Raw genomic sequence first — 12,391 nt, forward strand, 5'->3', positions numbered from 1 at the left:
TTTCATAGGTCTTGGATACTGGTAGCACTGCCTAAGAATGTCAATCTCTATACCTATTATGATATACAATCATTAGGCCAGCGGTGTTAAGAGGATGTGGTCTCTGGAGTAAGAGGCTCATAAGTTAAAGAGAAGCCACAGAGAAACACACCTAAGTATTTATTTTCCCCGTGACCACTGCCAGACAAACTGTAGATGTAATGCCATTTATTTCGCATTGCCACAAGTATAAAACTACTAAAAAAATTTAACCTTCAAGAATCTTCAAAATTACAAATTCCACCATGTTAATATCAATAACATCAGCATATCATCAAATCAAGTTATATTTCCTTGCACATTATATCATTAGAACTTTGTTCTGGTTTAGTTCCAGTAGGAGCATTGATTGAATTAGTAACAGTTCATTTAAAAGAACTTAATTCTTCTAGTTGTTAATGCTTTTCATCAAGAGTTAAAAAACAAAGAATATCTTTTCATGATAAGGGATTTGAAATATAGAAATGAAGCTGAGTCAATCCTCTAGATCTCTGAAGGCAGAGCACTGCCCTTTGGGTAACAAATATTCTCATCTCCCTTTGCAGAGGGACTAGTCTCCTTCCAAAAGCAGAAGCCTGAGGGGCTCACAAGACTCAAGTTAACATTGTCACTTTCTCATTCTTCATGTCAACATTGGCTTTAGATGGAGATAAGGTCCAGCTTAAGAGTATTTTATGTCTTGTTTGAATATAGATTTAAGTAAAACACTAAAACCTTTAAGAGAGATCCGAAGCAAACCAATTACTTTGGGAAGTGTTTCCTCTCCATACATATGATTATCTGACACACTTCTGCTTTTGAAGGCTAGCTCTTTCTGAATGTTTTCTCAACATAATTACAAGACAGATTCCAGTTCTGGCAAGGAAGTTCCATAAGAAACAGCCAAAAGATTGTCCACCCTCTCCTCCTTCACTGAAAAAAAATAAAAGAAAAAGACTATCCAATCTTGAGACTCCAAAGGTTTTGTTAAGATGCCAAGGCCTTTCTTGTTTTTCTACAGGAAAAAAGTGCTCGCACTCTTCTTCTGGACACTCACCACCTTAAACATATGGATTCAGCATGAAAGATAACAGTGAGAATGGGACAACAGCACCTCCATTTCCTTCTCACAAACTTTTATTGCAGGATGCAAAATGCACCTGCTATTTCCCTCAGCTGCAGCATTCCATAGAGAACTTTTACATAGAACCAGGAGCTGCCAAATCCCTTTCCTTTTATTCCATTGCCCCATTCTTCAAAAAGTCTAATGAGCACTACACTAATGCAAGTCAAACACAAACATCCATTATATACTAGGAAGTCCTTAAAAAAAAAAAAGCGAGAGGGGAAACAAACAAAAAAAAATTATAAAAAAGGCTAAAGAACAAATGTTGACAAGTTCAGATGTTGGAGACTTAGGGGAGCTATCCTACCTTTATCTTTCTTCCTTGCTCTCCAGCAAGCATTGGGTACTTTTTAGCTAGGATTCTCTTTCCGAAATTGTACTATTGGAGAATGGAAGTGTACAGAACTGTGACTAATTAACAAGTATTTCCTGTAAGTGGCTGCTGGGAAGTGACACACTTCCTGCATCTTAGTTAGATAATCTTTTCTATCTGAAGATGAAGAACCAAGCTGCAGTTTACAGTCACTGGGTAGCTCTGATTCTTTGCTAATGCAGGCTGTCCAACAAGAGAGGTTAGCATCACTGATGAAATTCATGTTACAAATAGCAGACGTGGATTTGCAGTCAGATCCTTACTTAGACTAATGTTAAGTTGAGCTGACAGTAAGATAGTTGGTAGAGCAGTTTCAGCCTTGAACACCAATTGGAAGACTGAAGTATACAATTTCTGAAGAAACTTTAAAGACATTTATTTCAAAGCCTGTACATACGACTTTTCTGATGCTTTCTATCTTACTATTATGCGATTCTGTTAGTCAGCATCTGTTGCAGCCCTGTGAGTCCCACTCCTTGAAGTCAAGGTGATGAATTAGTTGAGCAAGGACAGCCACCATCACTGACAGACTGATTTTCCTCCACTATGTTTGTAAAACTAGGAACTTATGGGTTAACAAGTTGCCCCTTCTATGCATCTCTTTGGTCTGCTCCAAAGCACTGTCACAGCCATCTGCTCAGGTCACTGCTGGTAGCACATTTCCTCTGCAGGAGGGTGCACAATACAGCTTTGTGGTACAGGCTAAGCATAGAACTGCCAAATCAAGAGGGCAACATTTCATGTCACCTTTGACTCCCCTGGCAGAGGCTACTGATCTCAGCTTCACCAGAGCACCTTTGCTTGTACCCTAACACGAATCTGGGATCACACAGAACATTGCAAAAAGCACTCCATCAGTCTCAGACACAATTAACTGCATAAATAAGTAGCTGTGGGAAACAAAATAATCCCTTACCTAAATCACTCTAATTTGTCACTGCAGCCCCCCTACTTTTCAGTTACCAGCCTTGTTATTGTAACTACAGCTCTGTTTAACTGATTACTAATGTGCACAAAGAGCCAGCGAACAAAACAAGCCCTTTGGCTGTCCTTTCTCACAAGATGACTAACCACTCACCTTAGATACTCATGCAAGTTTTGAAGGCTAAAATTACCCACCTAATAAATTATATAATCCAGAGGCTACTAAGAAAGCTTGCGTCAATTAATCCGGTCCTTGTCATAGTAACTGAAGCATAAAACCACCAGAAAACAGGGCCTCACATAGAATCCAATTACTGACAGAAATCAGCTGCTAGAGGAAAGAGAATATTCTTCAGGAGTCCTGCAGTCATAGAAACAATACGTAAACCAAAGAGTGAGGTGGGAGAAAAAACCACTACGGTAAAGTTTCCAGATACGATAAAATTAAAACGGTTAAAAAAAGTTAGCCTGCAGCCTGCACATAGGTTTGTCAGAATCAGATCTCGTCTCAGTCTAAAGTTAACTTAACCTTTGCAACAGAGTTTTTATTTCAGGGCCATTGTTTGGTTGGTCGGTTTGTTTTGTTGTGTTGTTTGTTGGGTTTTTTTAATAGATACATTAAAAAAGCTCACTATAGCTCCCTATGGAGAAAAAAAAAATCACTCATCTTCCCATGAATAACAACATTTTAACTGATAGCCCTGTAATAAGAAAATTCCATCTGCTATCAGGATCATTCTGGCTAAGTTGAAACCAGCCAGCAGCAACGTTGGTCCTCCTTAATACCAATATTAAATTGCAAGAAAAACGGGAAGCCTATCAGCCATGAAAACTTCACTCACAAGATTGTTTGCACTGCTGGGCTGGGCTGTATCATGCAAAACTGTCTTTTCTCTGACTAGTACCAGTTTCACTGAATACTTATGGCCAGATGTAAACAGAGCACTTTGGAACTGAAAAGCAAGGTGCACGATGCAAAAAGCCTAAAAGGGCATGGCAAGAATTAAACCAAATTGCTACTCATGAGAAGTCTAAAGCAGGGAACACTTTCTGGAGCAGCCTTCAGTTGCACTGAATGAGGTGTGGTGACAAATTGCACTCTGTGAATGGGATTTGCTTTATGAATACTGCTGAATAGCACAGGAATAGGAGAGAGGAAGCAAAAGGTTGTGTCTGAAATTGTTTCTCATGCACAGGAAGCAAAATCAGGAGTTTAGGGTCTGTATGAAGTTGGGGCTTGGAGTATAAGGCCTGTCCCTGAACAGGTATTTAGTTTTGCAGGAGTGGCTCATTCTTTAGGAGCATAGCTATGCAAGGTGTTAGCTCGCTTGCCCAATAGCTACAGCACATACCCAGGAAGCAGCCAAATCCAGAGCCCCCAAGACCACTGAACCAAGCAAACCCTTCAGAGGCTGTCATATGTTTTGGTGAACAAGGGGATGTGCACTTGAATTCTCTTGGGTTATCTCTTGACACTTCTTAAGGCTGAACTACGAAGGATTAGACCTCACAGAATGACTATTAAAGTGATGTCACAACCTTGCAAGCAGAAACAGGAAGCCAGGTACGCTCTCTCTCAGTCAGGCCACTACAACTAAAATTAGGCTCTCTTCTGACTTCCCTCCTCGTCCAGACAGAGCTATATTCCTGACTGTGTTGCAGTCCAGTTCTAGAAGAGCAGAGGGAACAGGAGAGTAATGTGAGGATATTCATTTTTATTCCAAATCTCTTAACCTCCAGAGAAGTAATGTAATTGCTATGAAGCAAGGTAAAATCAATGACATTTCCACTAACATAAGTTATCCCAGGACTAAAAAAATGTTTTGTGTGGTCAGGCCAGAATAGAAGGTCAAGGGCTCACTGCTTCTTGCTGTTTGATAGATTTCTGTCTAGGACTTAGACACATACCTTTTGCTTACAGTGCCTTAAGTGCAATTACACGGAGTTTTTGAGCCTCACCCTTGTTCTATTTTTAATGTTATTTCTTAATCACACAAGTCGCTTAAATTCATTAGAGAAGAAGAGATTGGTGATAGATTTTAACCACAAGCAGATGGTGGACAACCATTTCTAACCCAGGAGATCTTGATTATGTTGACCTACTACTGGACCACTAGCTACATGGCTGAGATTACACAGGCTAACTGTAGCCCATCCAGCCTGTACAGAAGTAAATCTCTGTCAGTTTATCAGTCGGCCAGAATCAGACACTGGGCAGGCAATTTCATAGAGATTTTTACCAATACTGTTTGATACTTTTGTAGAACAAAATCACCTGGCAGTGAATCGAGGACTTTGTTCTGATAGTTACTCCACAAATAAGCATTTCCTTTCTTCTTACCTTTATTTTAATTTATACTCAGACATATTTAGATAGAGAGGAAATACAAAATTTCCTTGACTGTGAGAAAGAAAAATTTACTTTTAGAAGAAGATTTATACTGCAGAGAAAAGGAGCATAGCAAGATGGAGGGAAAAAAATTAGGATCATAGAAATGTTTGGGTTGGAAGAAACCTTAAAGATCATTTATTTACAACCCTCCTGCCATGGGCAGGGTCATGTTCCACCAGACCAGGTTACTCAGAGCCACATCCAGCCTGGTCTAGAACAGCTCCAGGGATGAGGAGTCTACAGTCTCTCTGGGCAACAAATTGCTAAGTTGATAATTAATTTTGTGTATAGCACAGGATACTGAGTGGGATTCAGACCAAAAATAGTTTGGCATTATCATCCAGATAAAGAACTGTAAAATAAAGAAAGGGAAGAAATATTCTTTTCCTCTTCCTCACATATATGTTATATCTCTTCCCTTTGCTGCTCTCAATTTAATAAGCAGAGTCAAATTACATACAGAAAGGAAACCTTATAACATGAAGTAAGAATCTAGCACAGCCAGTTGCTATACCCAGATGAATTGGAAAGACTCCCTACCACAAGAATGAAGCATGAATAAGTCTGCTGAAATCAGCTGTCACTTACTTTATGCCCAAATAAGCCAAAGGACTGGAGAATGCTAATACAGCAACTGCAACGTTACTGGCTTAACATACCATAAAGCATAAGTGTTTTGGCATTGGAAGAACAAACTAAGGAGTCTCCTCAAATTGACTTATGAGCAACCCATATAAGCTGACTTGAAATGCAACAGCACTAGAAGCACTGACTTCAAGCACCAGAAGTTTGCCTACTATTTTCAGGAGTCATTCATTAGTCAGCTATCCTGGGTGAAAAGCACTTTCTGTGCAGAGAAAAGAAGGTCTTGTCTTATGGTTCAAAACAAGTCACTATTGAATGAAGAGTGATTTCCACGGGACAGAACCATCATTTTTAAAGAAAAATAAAATTAAACATTCTTTTCCCTACAGAGAGACTATTAATTGGTTTTGTGCCTCCTTGCAAATAATGTTTTCTTGTTAGATTTTTGTTTGAAAAATTCCTTTCTGTCATAAGCACAGGAAACAATACAGGGTAGAAAAGAAACCATTTCTTTAACTTCATCCTACTGCTTTCCTGGTTAAGCCTTCTTTCTAGATGCAACTGTTAAAATCTCACCTTCTGCGCAAGCACCAAAGGTTTTCTCCGAGTACTAAACTGGAGAAGCATTTCCACTTGGGAATCTGGCCAGTACCTCCTGCAGAACAACAGGAGTTTGCTCCAGAGAATACCTGCCCATGGTCTCTATCCAGTACTTTACAGAAAAGATGAATTCACTTTTCTGTCATTCATTTTTTGGGGACAAGGGAGTGTTGTTTATGCTGGCCTTTGTAAGCATTGGAAACAAGAACATGAAGACCTATTTCGTTGAATTTTAAAAGTCTGACAGTGAGACTGATAATATATTATTTTAGGTTGCAAGAGATGCTGGAGGAAAGTTTCTTTAACAAGAGACAGGTCCAATGACAGCTTCAGGAAAGTCAAGAACACACCTTACAGCCAAAGTAGAGACCTGCATACACAAGGTAGAAGCAAAGTAAACAAGATGCTTATTATTTCCTTGCCTTACACCTAGACATAAACACACTAAAATATGGTAATTGGTAACAGTGTATAAGCATTTTTAAAACTGCAACAGCAGTAGCAGTATTTTATAACTTAGTATACATAAAATATATAAATAACACACAACCACAAATTAACAGAGACTTGCAGTATACTTGTCCAAATAGTGCACAGTAAAGCATGTGCAAATAGTAAAATCTACAAGATAAGAACAAAGGATGTAGAATGGGTAGGAAAGTTGTCAGATGAAACTAAAATAAAACTGCAGAATGAAGAAGAGATACATCTGATAAAACCAGAATAACCTTGCACAACGAATAAGAAAGATGCCTAGCAACACTAGGGTAAGCTTACTCCCTCAAATAATATGAACTATGTGAAAGGCTGATGAGATCACCCCCTTTTCTTCCAGGGCGGTAGCAGAGGTGTATAACACATTAACAACTAGGAAAGAAGGATGGTAATTTATTAAAAACACAAAATGCTTACTTTGATTCCAGCTTCTTTTGCCAAGGAGCTCTCAAGCGCTTTACTTGGACTCCAACAACTGAAACAAACCATCAAGAACTGTAGTCATCACCGCTAAATATAGGGTATCAGCTCCAGGGCATTGTGTACTCCTAGATTTACTACTACATATGTGATTGCTAAGAACTGTTTGGGAAATGTAGTGATGACGACTGATGGTAATTAAGAACTAATAACTGGAAAGCTGCATTGTTGCTGTATACAAGTTAAATAAAGTGGTTTGTTTCATCAGTCTTTTAAACACTCCACCACAGAGAGCTTCAATTCTCTGACAAATTCTCTGATAAATGCACAAATGTTTTGTTGCAACACTTTGATCACTTCTTTTAGCAAATAAAATCAAGTTTCTTTTCAGAGCATCCTGTCAAGTATGTGTCGTAAATGAATGGCGGAATGCACCACTACGACTTGTTCTAATTCCCCTCCCCTTACACTTTTTGAGGAAGCTCAAAAATACTGGTTACTTGACAGTCTGTCCCCAGATTTAGGCAACCTTCATCCTGCAATGGCAATCACATAAACAGATCCTTCTGCTCACACAGGAAAGATACAACCGAGTGCATTAAACTTTAGGGCCAGGTCCAACTCTGCAAGTCCTTCCAGAGACAGCGTAAAAGATGCAAATAATTCAGTGTTTTGAAATTTAAGCGTTTACTATTTACACAAAGATCATTAACATCTCTCAGCTGAGATCTAAGCGCTCTCTTTAAATAGAGAGAGTCCTTTCATTATAGAAGGCTGCAAGAGCTCGACGCAAGTAAATTCTGACAGTTACTCGGCTCTCAGCCCCTGCCGGGGGCCTGGAGCTCCCCTCGGCAGCAGCGGGATGTCCTGGAGCACGGCGTCCCCAGGCGAGGAGCTCTCGAGCGCGAATCTGAGGAAAACCTCTGGCAAGCGGCTCTTCAGCAACCGGGGCCGGGCCGGTGAGACACCTGTGAGAGCTCCCCAGAGCGCAGGTGAACGGGCCCTACAAACGGAACACGGCACAAAACCACTCCGGACTAGCCCGGCTGCCCAAGGCTTGGAGCCAGGACTCCTCATGGGACAACGGACTCGCCCCCACGCTATCCCGGCGCTGCGGGCGCGGGTGGTTTCTGTGCCCTTTTTTCGACTCCGAGTCACTCCATTTACAAGACACTCCCCGCCTACCTCCAGAGCCCCGTTTTAGGGCAGCCTCACCTCTCCTGCCGCCCCCTCCGCGGCTCCCCCAGCGCTTCCCTGCGGCCGGAGACAGCGCCGGTGACCCGGTCCCCGGCAGCAGCTGCAGCCCCGCGCCTCCTCCCGGCTTGTCTGAAGGAAGGGAGGTGGCACAAGGAGAGGTAAAGCCCGTCCCGCCGCCCCGGGCCAGCGCCGGGCCAATGCCGGCGCCGCGTCCCTGCGAGCGGGGCGGCTCCCCCCGCACCGGGCCCGCCCCTGCCGGGGCCGCGCTCCCGCCCGTGTCACCTGCGGCAGCCACCGGGGCGGGGACGCTGCCTACGGGGCTGGGAAGTCTTCAGGGCCGGTGTCAGGGGGCACCTCTCGTGGAGGCAGGAGCTCCACAGCGAACAGTGGTTATTTCTCACAAAGGCCACGCGGGGAGTATCGCCTCGACTTGACGAGCTGCCTGGGGGGACAGTGGTCGGTATTTCACTTTACCTGGTGACGGGCAACCCTAGAGGTGAACATACGCCCCTGTTTGCAGTAAAGATACAGGCAGAGATAACAGAGGTTTCAGTCATCTGTTTACCCAGGAAGCCGCTGTAAGGGCTTTTCTGTTTAATTAGTGGCGCAAAATACATACGCCGTCATTTCATGGGATATTGGGACCTTCCCGTCTCAGCGCCTGTTGCTCAGCAGTTAGGCACCACGGTTTCTGAAGCCAGAATCCCTCCCTCTGTGAGCAGGGAGACAGCACCCATCCCTGGCACGTGGAGAACTGATGTGGTGGTATTTTCCCCTTACTTATGTTCTTCTCGCGGCCCTTGATTTAATTGATTTAGTTCTGGTTTTGGGGCAACTGGAGGATTTCTGTCTCTGGCTTGACCGGGAGCAGGGCCACTGTGCCCTGAGGGCAGCCCGTGTGTCACCTGCCCAGGTCTGCTGGCCGGTGACCTGGCTTGGTTCTCACTTGCAGCAGCTCTGCTTCAAATTACTTCCCCACTGCGTTCCCATTCTGAGTCCATTCACTTCCAAATCCTAGATCATCAGCCCTGGCTTCCTGCTAATCATAAATTCTTATGTTTCACTTCCTACACAAAGCTGGATGTGGTGAAACAATTTTTAGAGGAAATTGGTGTAAAGGTTTGGTAAATTACATGTCTTTTCAATTTCATGCATTTTATACATGGCTCTTCCTTTTCTTATATGACAAAATAAGGGACCAGAGCATGCTTTTTGTGCACTGTCCAGTAAAATTGTGACTTAATAAGCCTTTAATAAGGTTTACATTCAGCTCCCAAGGATCAGAGTGAATTGGAGACCTTGTGAAAGCTTAAAAGTTGCTTGTTCCCCTTGATAATTTTAGTTCAAGCACCTCTTATCCACATATCCTGTTTATTCATCCCAGTGCAGCAGATCAAGCCATATCTATTCAAACCTACAATGAAATTCTGTTTAGTGCAGATCAATAAATATCACCTAATTAGAACTGGGGGCCCTTTTGACATTCTTGGTACATGGAGCATATTTTTCTCTTGTGTAAAATATCTCTTTTTCCCCTCTCACAGCAGTCCCAAAGAACAAGGAAGGTCAGGGTAAAACAGCATTTTTGGACCAGACATACTGTATCAGCTGTTAGCTGTGGATACGCTTGGCCCCTGCTGGATGGAGCTGGAACTGATGAGTCTGGTGTACCCAACTGCTCCAAACAATTGCCCCTTTAAACAAGGACTTAGGACCCAAGCTTAGGGAAAAGCAGCTCCTTGCTGCAAGGAAGCTCCAGGTGGCAGCTGTCTCCAGCATTGTAGCAGGGGACTGCTGAGAAACTGTGTATGGGGTGCGTACCGTGTTCGTTAAAATACATATGTGCTCTCTCCTACTTGCATTCACTCTAGTGATTTGTTCTTGAAATGGATTCAGATGAAATCGGTGGGATTATGTACTTAAGGGCTGTCTCAGCTGATACCTTGAGTGTTTGCAGTAACGAAGAAGAAGAAAATACTTGAATGACCCTCAGAATACTGAATACTTGAAGGACCCTCAGATTCAATCCTCAGTAACTTTGGATGGAAAGGATCTGCAACCAATATACAACTGGTCCCTGCAGTTGCTCTACAGAGGTGTAGTAGATTTGTAGAATCTGTGTATTTCATGTAACCACAGAAGGACTGTTTTTCATGTGAATTGAGCCTGAACACTCGCAATGTGGCAGCAAGAGAACAAAAACTAGTGATGGAAGGATGTACCCTACCCACCCTCCTCTTCCCCATACACAGTCACAGAGTTGTTAAGTTCTCACCACAATCAAAAAATACAAGCATGTTTTTGATTGCATGCAACACAAAGTGTTATGACATCTTCAGGAAAAAAAAAAACCAAAACAAAACAAAAAACAAACAAAAACACAAACAAACAAACAAAAACAAAAAACCAAAAACAAACAAAAAAAAACAAAACCAAAAAAACCCTGCAGGTATCTTTGTGTAGAGGTATTGCTATCAGATTCAGAAAGTGGACCACCTTCCTTCCTTCACCTCCTCGTTCAGCATGTTTATCTGTCTAGCCATTACCCGAAGTAAATAGGAAGTAATCCCATCTTCTCCCAATAACAGAAAAATTAACAAATGTTTCAGTGTGGTTAAAAAATGGCAGGTAATAAATAGATTGAAGAAACAGTAATTTTCAGTGAAGCAAATCCACCTGATACTGCTTCACTTCCTCCCGCTTCCTGCAGACAAAATCTCAATCTCCTCTGACAGCCACTCTCTGATGAACTAACACTAATCACAGCTAACTCAGATGTTGCTGATTTAATTGCTGTAGTGATATTTCCCTAGCTGGTGGCTTTGACCACATCACCTCTTGCTTTTCATCCTTCATTTGGCTCCTGGGCTCCAAGGTCTTTTTTTCCTTTTTTTTTTCTTTAAAATCTTCTGCACTGTTAGGTAATGGGGTAAAAAGTTCTCCACGTGCACAAAGGAAGACAGAGAAACAATGGTAAGTGAAGGAGCCTGACAAATACCCTGCCTGGCTGCTCCTAAATCCTGTGGGATTTGGGAGCTCCCACAGGAGCTCTCAGCACATCAAGGTCCATCTCTGAACACATGAAGGAGCGCAGAGGCAGGAGGGGGAGCCCCTGTAATTCCATCAGAGGCACACCCCTTCCCAGAGAATCCCAGTACCTTTACAGACTGGGGGGATCACTGTGGTGCCCTGGGGTAGGGCACAATGTGGAATGCAAGGCAAGAGGATTTTAAGGTTGCACAAGACCTACCATGGGGTATTCAGGGGACGAGCCAAAGGTGTGGAAAAGAGAGGGATGAAGGTTTGGAGAGAAACAAACAAATTAAAACAGAGAGGTAAGGGCATAAAATGAGCCAGTAACATGTAAAGAGAGCTGGTAAGTTTGCTTATCTTCCTATGCCCTGTACCTGCTGAAGGCATTTCTTTACATATTTAAAATTTAGTCTTCAAAAATATTTTTTAAATCATTTAAAATTTATTTTAAAACATTGCAAGAAAATGTGTACTGAAGGTGTAAACTGTGGAAGGGAACGGTGTGGGTAATTTAGGTGTATATAAATGTCTCTGTGGTAAGAAAGTGATTGGTTTGATAATAATGATCATGAAAGAAATGGCTCCAAAGTTCAAATGTGCATGACTAGGGCTTGATCATTTTCCTTCTCTTTTGCTCCCAGCCAAAACTAATTTAAGTCCTGATGCCACTGACCAGGGCATCTTTAAATTTACTCTCCTATGCTGCACTGCTAGAGATTGCTCTCAAATGCCCAGCTGAGGAAGACACATGAAACCCTAATTTGCTCTTTAATGATTTCTAGGAGGTGAGAAGGATTCTAGAAATAACTGCAATTTTCCTCAAGGACAGATCAAGATAGTGTCTGCTTTGCACTTGATGAGAAATGATGTTTCATGTTTAATTATATAGTTCTTTGTCATTAAACTCTTTATACTAGGTGCTTTCTGGTCCTTCCAATATGTTGTTTTAGTCTCTGACAATTGTTCTGTATCTGCATGTGTCCTTAAAATTGTGAATTTGCCATTTTGACCTTGATCGGAATATGGAGCCAAAACAAATTCCATGTAATAGTGATATACAAAAAATGGCTCTGGCATTGTGCATGGAAATTTCCATGTGGCTCTACCCTCTCTTATCAGATTTCCAAAGTTAAAAAGAAACACAAAGAGAAAAAAAGAAGTTTAAAGAAACATGAGAGCTTTTCCTCCAGTTGTAAAGTTAGTAGGACAGTTCAGCAGGAAACTCAGC

General features: G+C 42.0%; 1 protein-coding gene across 7 annotated transcripts in view; it reads right to left on the reverse strand.

Annotated features, from left to right (window-relative positions):
• The window catches only part of SYTL2 (synaptotagmin like 2), a 52,888-nt gene extending 44,662 nt beyond the window's left edge, over window positions 1–8,226 (reverse strand). For 5 of the 7 annotated variants that reach the window (XM_027661519.1, XM_027661864.1, XM_027661606.1 and 2 more), the window contains exon 1: window positions 2,724–2,827. The gene's annotated coding sequence lies outside the window, so the exon portion shown is untranslated. The other 2 variants (XM_027661274.1, XM_027661364.1) reach the window with 2 other exon arrangements.
• Between the last annotated feature and the right edge of the window lie 4,165 nt (window positions 8,227–12,391).

The sequence above is a fragment of the Corapipo altera genome, unplaced genomic scaffold (genome assembly GCF_003945725.1).
Source record: "Corapipo altera isolate COAL_440 unplaced genomic scaffold, ASM394572v1 0, whole genome shotgun sequence".
Classification (NCBI taxonomy): Eukaryota; Metazoa; Chordata; class Aves; order Passeriformes; family Pipridae; genus Corapipo; species Corapipo altera.